A 14,092-nucleotide genomic window follows, 5' to 3' on the forward strand; every position below is an offset into this window, starting at 1 on the left:
TACGTTTCACTTACCGAATGAAATTCGTTAACTGCAACGACTGACAGACGTCAACGACTTGTCAGTTGGTCTGAAAGTGATCTAAAATGCATTCGAAAGTGCATCGCTATGCAGCTGTCATCTGCTCTGATAGAAATTTGACGGATTGCGGTGCGATAACTGCAAAATTGTTGCACTTACCGAACTTTCAGTTAAAAAGCATTGCAGTTAAAGCGTTTGCACCGAGCGAACGTCTACTGTATAAATATCGCTCTGGGCCCTGGGAGCAACTCAGTTTCTTTTCCACCTAATAAACCACCAGTTATAGTGCTCTTGTAAAACGTGTTTCTCTTCAGTCTTTCATCGGATATTTTTATTCACAATTTCAACGGCCTATGCTGGGCTTGGTAGCACCTGTGATAATTAAAACTAATTGTAGACTTTTCTCCGGTGGGGGCTAATGTCTAACCGCAGGGAACACTGAATATCCGTCCACAGTAGGACAAATTCTTCGAATTGCAAACTGCAAAGTTCGATTGCGGTACAGATACCAATGAAAGCTACTGTTTGGCAAACTGTTGAATTTAAGTGGCATACAGTGAAATGCACATGTGTAAGTGTGTTGCGCAAATATAATCACAAACCGTTTGAGAAACGGTCATTCTATATTGCCACCATATCTCCCGAGTTTCCATCCATATACTATTTGACCATTTCTGTACAATGTGATATGTTGTTACAACTTGGAATGGGCTACATAAACCGTTCTTTACAATCGAATGTTTCGAGCTTCATAGTTACAACAGAAAAGCGCCTGTTCGTGGTACAGTAACAGTAACAGATAAAGAAGACATACTGTGTGGGCTGTAATACAAATTGTATTTCACTATGCGGGTTACTACTACCTAGTAAACCATGTAAAAACAATTGAAGTTAAAAGTGATTTTAAGTTTCAGAACTTACTACTACGTAGTAGTAAGTTCTGAAACTCAAAATCACTTTTAACTTCAATTGTTTTTACATGACCCGGTTTGTCGAGGAAACGTATCAGTATTCACTAGCTAATCGCTTACCAGAATGACATTCTTTTTTACATGGTAAATTTTTCAAGTAATACAAGTATTGGGAGTTACATACCCACCCTAAAAATGTGTACTTTGACAGGGTGGCCACTCAACCGGGAATACCGGGAAAAACCGGGAATTTGCTTAGAACAGCAACCTTCCTTGGTATTGAAAGTTCAGCATAATCTCATCTATGAGCACTATTGTATTTTTTCTAAAACATTACCCATATTAGTGTGATAATTATACCAGGTCGTGATTGTTTCTCTATATTTTTTTTTGTAGTAAACGGATTTCAAGACTTATTTCTAAAAAATCCTAATACGACATATCCGTAAGAATTGTTTTGAAATCATTGATTTCTTTTCTAGTTGTATTTTTGAGAGTTACAAGATAATGAAATGCACTCTCTAATATTTTGTGTTGCTTACTGCCAAATTTTTTAAGACTTATTGATGTTTTCGCTCTTTAAACGATAATATTTTTCAATCTGATAATTAAATATTCCAGTTGCGCTAGGATTAGTTAGGACAGGTAGTACATGTACTACGCACAGCCATTTCTTGGTAGGACAGTCAATGTATTATCCTACCTAACCTATGAAAATTTTTCATGATGCTGAAAATCCTTCAGATGATTTGATCGTCTACAAGAATTTCATAACGAATTTGTCCATGCACTACACTTGGACATGTTCTCCAGATAGTATACCATCGATTATGCAAGTTAGCCTAGCATTTCTTTTGGCGTTTATCCAAGACGTTCCCCATAGATTTTCCCAGATTTTTGTTCCAAAAATACCTCGAAAAACTTTACTAGACATTTCTTCAGGGTTTGCTCGAAACATTCTTCAAGTAAGTTTTTCATAAACTACAATAAGACATTTTCGAACAATTCAAAACCTACAGTTTTCAAAAATGTTTTTTACGAAACATTTTGAGTTTTTTACGAAATTTTTCAATGATTTCTAAAAAAAAATATTTGAGATTTCTAACAATATGTTCACCCTTCTAAGAATGGCTTTCTTTAGGAGTCATCTCAGTTATTTTATTAGTATTCTGTCAAAGAAACCAACAGTGAACAGTAGCAAGTATTCCTCCAATAATTTTTCTAAAGATTCCACGAACAACTTTTAAATCTCAGATTACCTTCACAAATTTCTTCAAAAGATTTTTCCAAAAATCCTCCAGAGATTCCCCATGGATTGCTCCAGATTCTCAAGAAATTTATTCAATGATTCCTAAACAGTTTTATCCCACAAATTTATCATTTGGCATTTCCATAAGAAATCCCTACCATAATTTTAGTAAGATATTATACAATATTTCTGTCAGACTTTTCTTCACACGAAAACTCGGTTATAATCTGACTACAAGTAGAACTTTTTATTTTCAGGAACTCAACTACCTAGAATATTTCCCCAGAGTTATACCTGGAATTCCCGCAATAACCTTTTGTACCCTTTAAGGAGAATACCCTCTTTGAATTTTCGAACATTCTAAGCAGAATACTCTATTTCAATAAGTGTTTTGTACCTTTAATTTCCCCTCTAATGCTTATTCTTTGACAGATATGCGTTTTTCGACTACCACTAAGTCTTGTAGTCTTTCTTAGTTTAAGTTATCCACTTTTTCAGAAATTAAATTCAGAAAAGTAAGAAAATTGAAAATAGTATTGTCAGAGTTCCTATTTTACCATATAAATAAGTTTTTATAAAACCGGGAAAAAATTTTGAGGAACCTGAAAAAAAGGAAAATAACCGGGAATTTGTTTTAGGAAGTTGAGTGGCTACCCTGTGGTCTGATTCGTATGCAGAAGGTCATGGGTTCAATCCCTGGCCCGTCCCTTTCATCATACTTTGTATCTTTCTATCCACTTTATCTCTCTCTCTCTCTCGTTTCTCTGCATATACAACTCTTGTATATTCATATGTTCATAGCCATCGCTAGAACCAGAAACGAATTGCAAAAATTCGTTTCCCTTCCTTCCAACTTCCACAGCACAGTGCACATATAACGCCTACAAGTTATGCAACCAAAACGAGCTGTGCCGCTTGTCCTTCATAGTAATCACCACACAATCTATCACCTTACGAACACTATAAATATCCCCTACCCATGGATCGCATCACCGACCCAACGGTGACTCCCAGATTTCCCATCCTTTCCATCTAGCAAATACTCCAGTCCGTGCTAGTTGTCGGGATGCAGAGGTCATCACGGTCTTTAGTAGCAACAACCAGCACACTCTAACATTCCTTTCCCTTCCCAACTGACTATAAGGACGTGGCCGGCGACGTTATTGATCAAAATGTATGAGCTGCTTAAATTGCACTTTGAGAATAAGTGGAGTGTCCCAGCCCTTATTCATTTGGATCTCAGTGCAATTGGTACCAGCTCAGATCAATCACGGAGGAGCAACCATTGACATGTATAGTCAGATTTGATCGTTATCGATGATCGTTATCTGTTGGCAATGGTGACCGAAGGAATAAGATACTGCACCGCATCAAGGCCGGTTCTCGGGAAAGGTGTATCGGGTTGGCACTTGGGTTGGCAACGAAGTTTGCATAAACCTGTATCAAGAACGTTATAAATCTGAGTATTCATGAGTTACACATCTCACCCTTGCTTATGGATGGAGGCTAAGCAGGCTGCATTGAGAACGTTATAAATCTTAGTGCTCTTAGAGCACCTTTAACGGTGCGCTTCTATAGCCCGTTTGGCAGCCCTCCATCATTGCAGCAAACTTTACCGGTCGCTGCTGGATGCGCTCGCAAAATAGTAGCGCTATGGGTGGGTGACCAAATATAGTAGCGGGACAGTTGCGCTGCTAAAAATTCTATGCGAATATGACAGCCCTCCCGATACGAATCAGGGTGATTAATTTGATTGCTACCGATGTGGAAAAGGGTGGTTAAGTCAAAATGGTAGCGCTGCGCGGGTTGCTCGAATAGTAGCCGCCGTTAAGCTTAGTACTCAGATCGCAAGAAATGAGGTCAAGGAAAAAAGTGCATTTTTACCAAAGTAATTTTGACAGTCGATCTTGAGAGAGAAAAAAGAAAAAAAAATCGACGAAACTCTTTGTTTACCAATCTGACTGACTTGGAATGGAACCGGGACAATCGGCAAGAACAAGCGAACTCCCCTCCCAGGAGCAGGCATGAATCTACTGATCTGGACCACAGCAAACTGGAAGATTGACCAGCAATTCGAAACGCTCCAGCTCTATTTGACCGGTGATATTCTGAGCGGGCCAACTGGCTGTTTGCTGCAACCAGACACGATTTGTTTTAGAAAATATCGCGCTGCTGGAAAAATGTGATTTTGAATTCGAAAAGGAATTGCTTCGGGTATTCGGAAAATCCACCGGAGCCTCCTCCAGGGATTCCTCCAGGAATTCCGTAGAGGATTCTTCCCAGAAATTCCTTCGGTGATTCCTCCAGCAATTTGTGCAGATATAACTCCAGGAATTCTTCCGGGGATTTATCCTTAAAATCCTTCTAAACTTCCTCCAGGGGTTCTTCCGGGAATTCCTCCGAGGATTCTTTCAGAAATTTATCTGAAGACTCCTTCAGAAATTCCTCCAGGAATTTCATCGGTGATTCCTCCAGGAATTCCCCGGGGATTCATCCATGAAATCCTTCTAAGATTCCTCCTGGGATTCTTCCGGGGATTCCTTCAGGAATTTCTCCAAGGATTCCTTCGGAGATTCCTCCAGGAATCCCTTCGGAGATTCATCTGTGAATTCCTTCGAAGATTCATCCGTGAATTCCTCCGGAGATTCCTTCAGAAATTCCATCGGAGATTCCTCCGGGGTTTCTTCCAGAGATTCATCCATGGAAGCCTTCTAGGATTCCTCCAAGACTTTTTCCGGGGATTCCTTCAGAAATTGCTCCGGGGATGCCTTCAGAAATTCTTCCCTTCAGAGATTCCTCCGAAAATTGCATCGAAGATTCTTCCGGGAATTCCATCGGAGATTCCTCCGGGGTTTCCTCCAGGAGTTCCTCCGGGGATTCCTCCAGGAATTTCTGCGGAGATTCCTCCAGGAATTCCTGCGGAGATACCTCTAGGAATTCCTCCGGGGATTCCTCCAGGGATTTCTCCAGGAATTCCTCCGGGGATTCCTCTAGGAATTCCTCCGGGAATTCCTCCGGGGATTCCTCCAGGAATTCCTCCGGGGATTCCTCCAGGAATTCCTCCGGGGATTCCTCCAGGAATTCCTCCGGGGATTCCTCCAGGAATTCCTCCGGGGATTCCTCCAGGAATTCCTCCGGGGATTCCTCCAGGAATTCCTCCGGGGATTGCTCCAGGAATTCCTCCGGGGATTCCTCCAGGAATTCCTCCGGGGATTCCTCCAGGAATTCCTCCGGGGATTCCTCCAGGAATTCCTCCGGGGATTCCTCCAGGAATTCCTCCGGGGATTCCTCCAGGAATTCCTCCGGGGATTCCTCCAGGAATTCCTCCGGGGATTCCTCCAGGAATTCCTCCGGGGATTCCTCCAGGAATTCCTCCGGGGATTCCTCCAGGAATTCCTTCGGGGATTCCTCCAGGAATTCCTCCGGGGATTCCTCCAGGAATTCCTCCGGGGATTCCTCCAGGAATTCCTCCGGGGATTCCTCCAGGGATTCCTCCAGGAATTCCTCCAGGGATTCCTCCAGGAATCCCTCCGGGGATTCCTCCAGGAATTCCTCCGGGGATTCCTCCAGGAATTCCTCCGGGGATTCCTCCAGGAATTCCTCCGGGGATTCCTCCAGGAATTCCTCCGGGGATTCCTCCAGGAATTCCTCCGGGGATTCCTCCAGGAATTCCTCCGGGGATTCCTCCAGGAATTCCTCCGGGGATTCCTCCAGGAATTCCTCCGGGGATTCCTGCAGGGATTCCTCCAGGAATTCCTCCAGGGATTCTCCCAGGAATTTCTCCATGGATTCCTCCAGGAATTCTTCCAGGGATTCCTCCAGGAATTCCTCCAGGGATTCCTCCAAGGATTCCTTAGGTAGTTCCTCCATGAATTCCTTTAGGAATTTCACCACGATTTCTTCCGGTAATTTCTCCAGAAATTCCTTCGAGAATTCCTCCAGGGATCCCTCCATGAATTCCTGCAGGGTTTCTCCCAAGAATTTATTCGGGGATTCCTCCAAGTAATTTCTCCATGAATTCATTCGGGAATTTCACCAGGAATTCTTTCGGGAATTTCTCCAGGAATTCCTCCAGGGATTTCCCCCAGGATTCCTCCCGGAATTCCTCCAGAGATTCTTCCAAGAATTCCTCCAAGTATTCCTCCAGGGATTTTTCCAGGATTTCCTTTAGAGATTTCTCTAGGAATTCTACGGATTTCTCCAGGAATTCCTCTAGAGATTTCTCCAGGAATTTCTTTTGGGATTTTTCCAGGAATTTCTCTAGGGATTTCTTCAGGAATTCCTCTAGAGATTTCTCCAGGAATTCCTGAAGAAATCCCTCATGGAATTCCTCGAGGAAGTCTCCCAGAAATTCTTTCCGGAATTTCTCCAGGGAATCCTCCCTTAATTCTTCCAGGGATTTGTCAAAGAATTCCTCTAGGGATTCTTCAAGAGATTCCTCCAGGTATTCCATAAGAAATCCCTCATGGGATTCTTGCAGGAAGTCCTCAAGGGATTCCTCCCGGAATTCCTCCAGGGATTCCTTAGGAATTTCTCCGGGGATTCTCAAGGGAATACCTCCAAGGATTTTTCCAGGATTATTCCTCCAGAGATTCCTTAAAGAATCCTTAATGGGATTCTCTCGGGAAGTTTTCCAGGGAATTCTCCAGAAATTCCTCAAGGGAATCATCTATCAATTCCTTCAGGAATTTATCCTGGTATTTCTCTTGGGATTCCTCAGGGCTGGATCTAAGGGGGCCGGGCCCCACATCCGGGCCTCCACAATCCTTAATCCTGGCCTGAATTCTACCAGGACTTCTGCCTGATATTCCTCCATGATTTCTGCGTGGATTTTTTCCAGTTTGTTATCCTGGCATTCCAAACTATTTGTAAAATTCACCGATGGAAATCCTTGAAGAAATTTCTGAAGAAATCCCGAAAGGAGTACCTAAAGAAATCCAGAAGGAAATTTCTTTGAAAACGCCAGAAGCAATTTCTGGAGAAATCCCAGAAGCGATTTCTGCAGAAATCCCAAAAGGAATTCCAGAAAACATCCTGGAAGAGATTTCTGGAAGAATCCCCGAAAGAATTTCTGGAACAATCCCCGCAGGAATTCCTGGAGGATTCGCAGAAGGAATTTCTGGAGGATTCCCAGAAGGATTTACTTGAGATACTTCCGATGGAATTCCCTGAACAACGGAAGAATTATTTGAGGCGTCTCCAAAGAAATTCGGTGAGAAATCCCGAAAGGAATTCCTGGAGGAATACCCGAAGGAATTCCTGGACGAATCTCCGAAGAAATTGGATTTTGAGAAATTCGTTGAGAAATCCCTATAGGAATTCCTGGGGGAATACTCGAAGCAATTCCTGGAGGAGTCTCCGGAGGAATTCCTGGAGGAAACCCCGGAGGAATCTCCGATGGAATTCCCGGAAGAATCTCCGATGCAATTTTCGGAGGAATCTCCGAAGGGATCCTGGAAGAATTTCTGAAGGCATCCCCGGAAGAATTTCTGAAGGAATCCCCGGAAGAAGTCCTGGAGGAATCCTAGAAGGTTTCTATAGATGAATCTCTGTAAGAAACCCCGCAGGAATCTCCGATGGAATTCCTGAAGGAATCCCCGGAGAAATACCTGGAGGAATCCCCGGAGGAATTCCTGAAAGAATTCCTGGAGGAACTCCTGGAAGAATTCCTGGAAGAATTCCTTGAGGAATTCCTGGAGGAATTGCTGGATAAATTCCTGGAGGAATTGCTGGAAGAATTCCTGGATGAATTCCTGAACGATTTCCCGGAGGAATTCCTGGAGGAATCCCCGAAAGGAATTCCTGAAGGAAACCCCGAAGGAATTCCTGGAAAAATCTCCGAAGGAATTTCTGGAGGAATCCCCGAAGGAATTCCTGGAGGAATTCCTCAAGGAATTCTTCCAGGAGTTCCTCCAGGAATTTTTCCAGGAATTCCTCCAGTAATTCTTCCAGAAATTCCTCCAGGAATTCCTCCAGGAATTCCTTCGGGGATTCCTCCAGAAATTCCTTCGGAGATTTTTCCAGGAATTCCTTCGGGGTTTCCTTCAGGAATTCCTTTCGGGGATTCCTCCAGGTATTCCTCCGGGAAATCGTTCAGGAATTCATCCAGGAATTCTTCCAGCAATTCCTCCAGGAATTTATCCAGCAATTCCTCCAGGAATTCCTCAAGGAATTCTTCCTGGAATTCTTTCTGGAGTTCCTCCAGGAATTCTTTCAGGAATTCGTCCGGGGATTCCTCCAGGTATTTCTCCGGGGATTCCTCCAGGAATTCCATCGGAGATTCCTCCGGGGTTCCTTCCAGAGATTCATCTATAGAAACCTTCTAGGATTCCTCCAGGACTTCTTCCGGGGATTCCTTCAGAAATTCTTCCGGGGATGCCTTCAGAAATTCTTCCAGGATCCCTTCGGAGATTCCTCCGAAAATTGCATCGGAGATTCTTCCGGGAATTCCATCGGAGATTCCTCCGGGGTTTCCTCCAGGAATTCCTCCGGAGACTCCTCCAGGAATTTCTTCGAGTATTCCCCCAGGAATTCCTTTAGGGATTTCTCAACGAATTTCTCAAAATCCAATTTCTTCGGAGATTCGTCCAGGAATTCCTTCGGGTATTCCTCCAGGAATTCCTTTCGGGATTTCTCACCGAATTTCTTTGGAGACGCCTCAAATAATTCTTCCGTTGTTCAGGGAATTCCATCGGAAGTATCTCAAGTAATGTCTTCTGGGAATCCTCCAGAAATTCCTTCTGCGAATCCTCCAGGAATTCCTGCGGGGATTGTTCCAGAAATTCTTTCGGGGATTCTTCCAGAAATCTCTTCCAGGATGTTTTCTGGAATTCTTTTTGGGATTTCTGCAGAAATCGCTTCTTGGATTTCTCCAGAAATTGCTTCTGGCGTTTTTAAAGAAATTTCTTTCTGGATTTCTTTAGGTACTCCTTTCGGGATTTCTTCAGAAATTTCTTCAAGGATTTCCATCGGTGAATTTTACAAATAGTTTGGAATGCCAGGATAACAAACTGGAAAAAATCCACGCAGAAATCATGGATGAATATCAGGCAGAAGTCCTGGTTGAATTCAGGCCAGGATTAAGGATTGTGGAGGCCCGGATGTGGGGCCCGGCCCCCTTAGATCCAGCCCTGAGGAATCCCAAGAGAAATACCAGGATAAATTCCTGAAGGAATTGATAGATGATTCCCTTGAGGAATTTCTGGAGAATTCCCTGGAAAACTTCCCGAGAGAATCCCATTAAGGATTCTTTAAGGAATCTCTGGAGGAATAATCCTGGAAAAATCCTTGGAGGTATTCCCTTGAGAATCCCCGGAGAAATTCCTAAGGAATCCCTGGAGGAATTCCGGGAGGAATCCCTTGAGGACTTCCTGCAAGAATCCCATGAGGGATTTCTTATGGAATACCTGGAGGAATCTCTTGAAGAATCCCTAGAGGAATTCTTTGACAAATCCCTGGAAGAATTAAGGGAGAATTCCCTGGAGAAATTCCGGAAAGAATTTCTGGAAGACTTCCTCGAGGAATTCCATGAGGGATTTCTTCAGGAATTCCTGGAGAAATCTCTAGAGGAATTCCTGAAGAAATCCCTAGAGGAATTCCTGGAAAAATCCCAAAAGAATTTCCTGGAGAAATCCCTAGAGGAATTCCTAGAGAAATCCGTAGAGGAATTCCTGGAGAAATCGCTAGAAGAATTCCTGGAGAAATCCCTGGAGAAATTCCTGGAGAAATCCCTAGAAGAATTCCTAGAGAAATCTCTAAAGGAAATCCTGGAAAAATCCCTGGAGGAATACTTGGAGGAATTCTTGGAAGGATCTCTGGAGGAATTCCGGGAGGAATCCTGGGGGAAATCCCTGGAGGAATTCCTGGAGAAATTTCTGGAGGAACTCCTGGAGGAATCTCTGGAGGAATTCCTGGAGAAATTCCCGAAAGAATTCCTGGTGAAATTCCCGAATGAATTCATGGAGAAATTACTTAGAGGAATCCCCGAATAAATTCTTGGGAGAAACCCTGCAGGAATTCATGGAGGGATCCCTGGAGGAATTCTCGAAGGAATTCCTGGAGAAATTACCGGAAGAAATCGTGGTGAAATTCCTAAAGGAATTCATGGAGGAACTACCTAAGGAATCCTTGGAGGAATCCCTGGAGGAATTCCTGGAGGAATCCCTGGAGGAATCCCTGGAAGAATTCCTGGAGGAATCCCCGGAGGAATTCCTGGAGGAATCCCCGGAGGAATTCCTGGAGGAATCCCCGGAGGAATTCCTGGAGGAATCCCCGGAGGAATTCCTGGAGGAATCCCCGGAGGAATTCCTGGAGGAATCCCCGGAGGAATTCCTGGAGGAATCCCCGGAGGAATTCCTGGAGGAATTCCTGGAGGAATCCCCGGAGGAATTCCTGGAGGAATTCCCGGAGGAATTCCTGGAGGAATTCCCGGAGGAATTCCTGGAGGAATTCCCGGAGGAATTCCTGGAGGAATTCCCGGAGGAATTCCTGGAGGAATTCCCGGAGGAATTCCTGGAGGAATTCCCGGAGGAATTCCTGGAGGAATTCCCGGAGGAATTCCTGGAGGAATTCCCGGAGGAATTCCTGGAGGAATTCCCGGAGGAATTCCTGGAGGAATTCCCGGAGGAATTCCTGGAGGAATTCCCGGAGGAATTCCTGGAGGAATCCCCGGAGGAATTCCTGGAGGAATCCCCGGAGGAATTTCTGGAGGAATCCCCGGAGGAATTCCTGGAGGAATCCCCGGAGGAATTCCTGGAGGAATCCCCGGAGGAATTCCTGGAGGAATCCCCGGAGGAATTCCTGGAGGAATCCCCGGAGGAATTCCTGGAGGAATCCCCGGAGGAATTCCTGGAGGAATCCCCGGAGGAATTCCTGGAGGAATCCCCGGAGGAATTCCTGGAGGAATCCCCGGAGGAATTCCTGGAGGAATCCCCGGAGGAATTCCTGGAGGAATCCCCGGAGGAATTCCTGGAGGAATCCCCGGAGGAATTCCTGGAGGAATCCCCGGAGGAATTCCTGGAGGAATCCCCGGAGGAATTCCTGGAGGAATCCCCGGAGGAATTCCTGGAGGAATCCCCGGAGGAATTCCTGGAGGAATCCCCGGAGGAATTCCTGGAGGAATCCCCGGAGGAATTCCTGGAGGAATCCCCGGAGGAATTCCTGGAGGAATCCCCGGAGGAATTCCTGGAGGAATCCCCGGAGGAATTCCTGGAGGAATCCCCGGAGGAATTCCTGGAGGAATCCCCGGAGGAATTCCTGGAGGAATCCCCGGAGGAATTCCTGGAGGAATCCCCGGAGGAATTCCTGGAGGAATCCCCGGAGGAATTCCTGGAGGAATCCCCGGAGGAATTCCTGGAGGAATCCCCGGAGGAATTCCTGGAGGAATCCCCGAAGAAATTCCTGGAGGAATTCCTGGAAGAATTTCTGGAGGAATTCTTGGAAGAATTCCTGGAAGAATTCCTGAAGGAGCTCCTGGAAGAGTTCCTGAAGGAATTCCTGGAAGAATTCCTGGAGGAATTCCTGGAAGAATTCCTGGAGGAATTCCTGGAAGAATTCCTGGAGGAATTCCTGGAAGAATTCCTGGAGGAATTCCTGGAAGAATTCCTGGAGGAATTCCTGGAAGAATTCCTGGAGGAATTCCTGGAAGAATTCCTGGAGGAATTCCTGGAAGAATTCCTGGAGGAATTCCTGGAAGAATTCCGGGAGGAATTCCTGGAAGAATTCCTGGAGGAATTCCTGGAAGAATTCCTGGAGGAATTCCTGGAAGAATTCCTGGAGGAATTCCTGGAAGAATTCCTGGAGGAATTCCTGGAAGAATTCCTGGAGGAATTCCTGGAAGAATTCCGGGAGGAATTCCTGGAAGAATTCCTGGAGGAATTCCTGGAAGAATTCCTGGAGGAATTCCTGGAAGAATTCCTGGAGGAATTCCTGGAAGAATTCCTGGAGGAATTCCTGGAAGTATTCCTGGAGGAATTCCTGGAAGAATTCCTGAAGGAACCCCCGAAGGAATTCCTGAAGGAACCCCCGAAGGAATTCCTGGAGGAATCTCCGAAGGAATTCCTGGAAGAATCCCCGAAGGAATTCCTGGAGGAATTTATGGAGGAATTCCTGGAAGAATTCCTGGAGAAATTCCTGGAAGAATTCCTGGAGAAATTCCTGGAAGAATTCCTGGATGAATTCCTGGAAGAATTCTTGGAAGAATTCCTGGAGGAACTCCGGGAAGAATTCCTGGAGGAACTCCTGGAAGAATTTCTGGAGAAACTCCTGGAAGAATTCCTGGGGGAACTCCTGAAAGAATTCCTAGAGGAACTCCTGGAAGAATTCCTGGAAGAATTCCTTGAGGAATTCCTGGATGAATTCCTGGAGGAATTGCTGGATGAATTGCTGGAAGAATTCCTGGAGGAATTGCTGGAAGAATTCCTGGATGAATTCCTGAACGAATTCCCGGAGGAATCCCCGAAGGAATTCCTGAAGGAACCCCCGAAGGAATTCCTGGAGGAATCCCCGAAGGAATTCCTGGAGGAATCCCCGAAGGAATTCCTGGAGGAATCCCCGAAGGAATTCCTGGAGGAATCCCCGAAGGAATTCCTGGAGGAATCCCCGAAGGAATTCCTGGAGGAATCCCCGAAGGAATTCCTGGAGGAATTCCCGAAGGAATTCCTGGAGGAATTCCCGAAGGAATTCCTGGAGGAATCCCCGAAGGAATTCCTGGAGGAATCCCCGGAGAAATTCCTGGATGAATCCCCGAAGGAATTCCTGGAGGAATCACCGATGGAACTCCTGGAGAAATCCCCGAAGGAATTCCTGGAGGAATCCCCGAAGGAATTCCTGGAGGAATTCCTGGAGGAATTCCCGAAGGAATTCCTGGAGGAATTCCCGAAGGAATTCCTGGAGGAATCCCCGAAGGAATTCCTGGAGGAATCCCCGGAGGAATTCCTGGATGAATCCCCGAAGGAATTCCTGGAGGAATCACCGATGGAACTCCTGGAGAAATCCCCGAAGGAATTCCTGGAGGAGTCACGAAGGAATTCCTGGAGGAATCCCCGAAGGAATTCCTGGATGAATCTCCGAAGGAATTCCTGGAGGAATCTCCGAAGGAATTCCTGGAGAAACCCACATGGGAACTTCTACAGGAATCCCCGAAAGGAATTCCTGGAGATATCCCTGAAGGAATTTCAGTAGGAATCCCCGAGGAATTCCCCGGAGGAATTCTTGGAAGAATGCCCGGAGGAATCTTAGGAGAAATTATTATAAGAATACCCAGAGGAATTGTTGGAAGAATTTTCAGAGGAATTCCTGTAGGAATCTATGGATGAATTCCTGGAGGAATTCCCGGAGGAACCCCTGGAGGAATCCCTGGAGAAATTCTTGGAAGAATCCCTGGAGGAATTCCTGGTGGAATCCCTGGAGGAATTCCTGAAGCAATCTCTGGAGGAGTTCGTGGAGGAATTCCAGAAAGAATCTTCGGAGGCATTCCTGAAAGAATGCCCGGAGGAATTCTAGGATGATTTTTTTGAGGAATTACTGGAGCAATCCTCGGATGAATTTCTGGAGGAATCCCTGGAGGTATTCCTGGAGGAATCACTGGAGGAATTCCTGAAGGAATTTCTGGAGGAATTCATGGAAGAATCTCTGGAGGAATCCCTGATGGAATCCTCTCAAGAATTCGTGGTGAAATCGAATTTCAGGAGGAATTCCCTGCGGTTTTTTTGGGGAATCACAGATAGAAATCTTGGAAAAATCACAAACTCAAATACTGGTTTTGAAATTCTAGAAGAAAAATTAGGACGAAATCTCAGAAAGAACTTTTAGGCGAATTCCAAAACTGCTGGAAATATTTGAAGGAATTGCTAAGAATTCACAACAGCTTCCGGAAAAAAATCAGGAAGAATCCCAGAAAGAAACTCCGGAG

General features: G+C 45.1%; 1 protein-coding gene across 1 annotated transcript in view; it reads left to right on the top strand.

Annotated features, from left to right (window-relative positions):
- Positions 1–14,092, top strand: part of LOC115254252 (uncharacterized) — a 60,531-nt gene that overhangs the window by 8,865 nt on the left and 37,574 nt on the right. The gene's annotated exons all lie outside the window — the stretch shown is intronic.

The sequence above is a fragment of the Aedes albopictus genome, chromosome 2, assembly GCF_035046485.1.
Source record: "Aedes albopictus strain Foshan chromosome 2, AalbF5, whole genome shotgun sequence".
Taxonomy (NCBI): domain Eukaryota; kingdom Metazoa; phylum Arthropoda; class Insecta; order Diptera; family Culicidae; genus Aedes; species Aedes albopictus.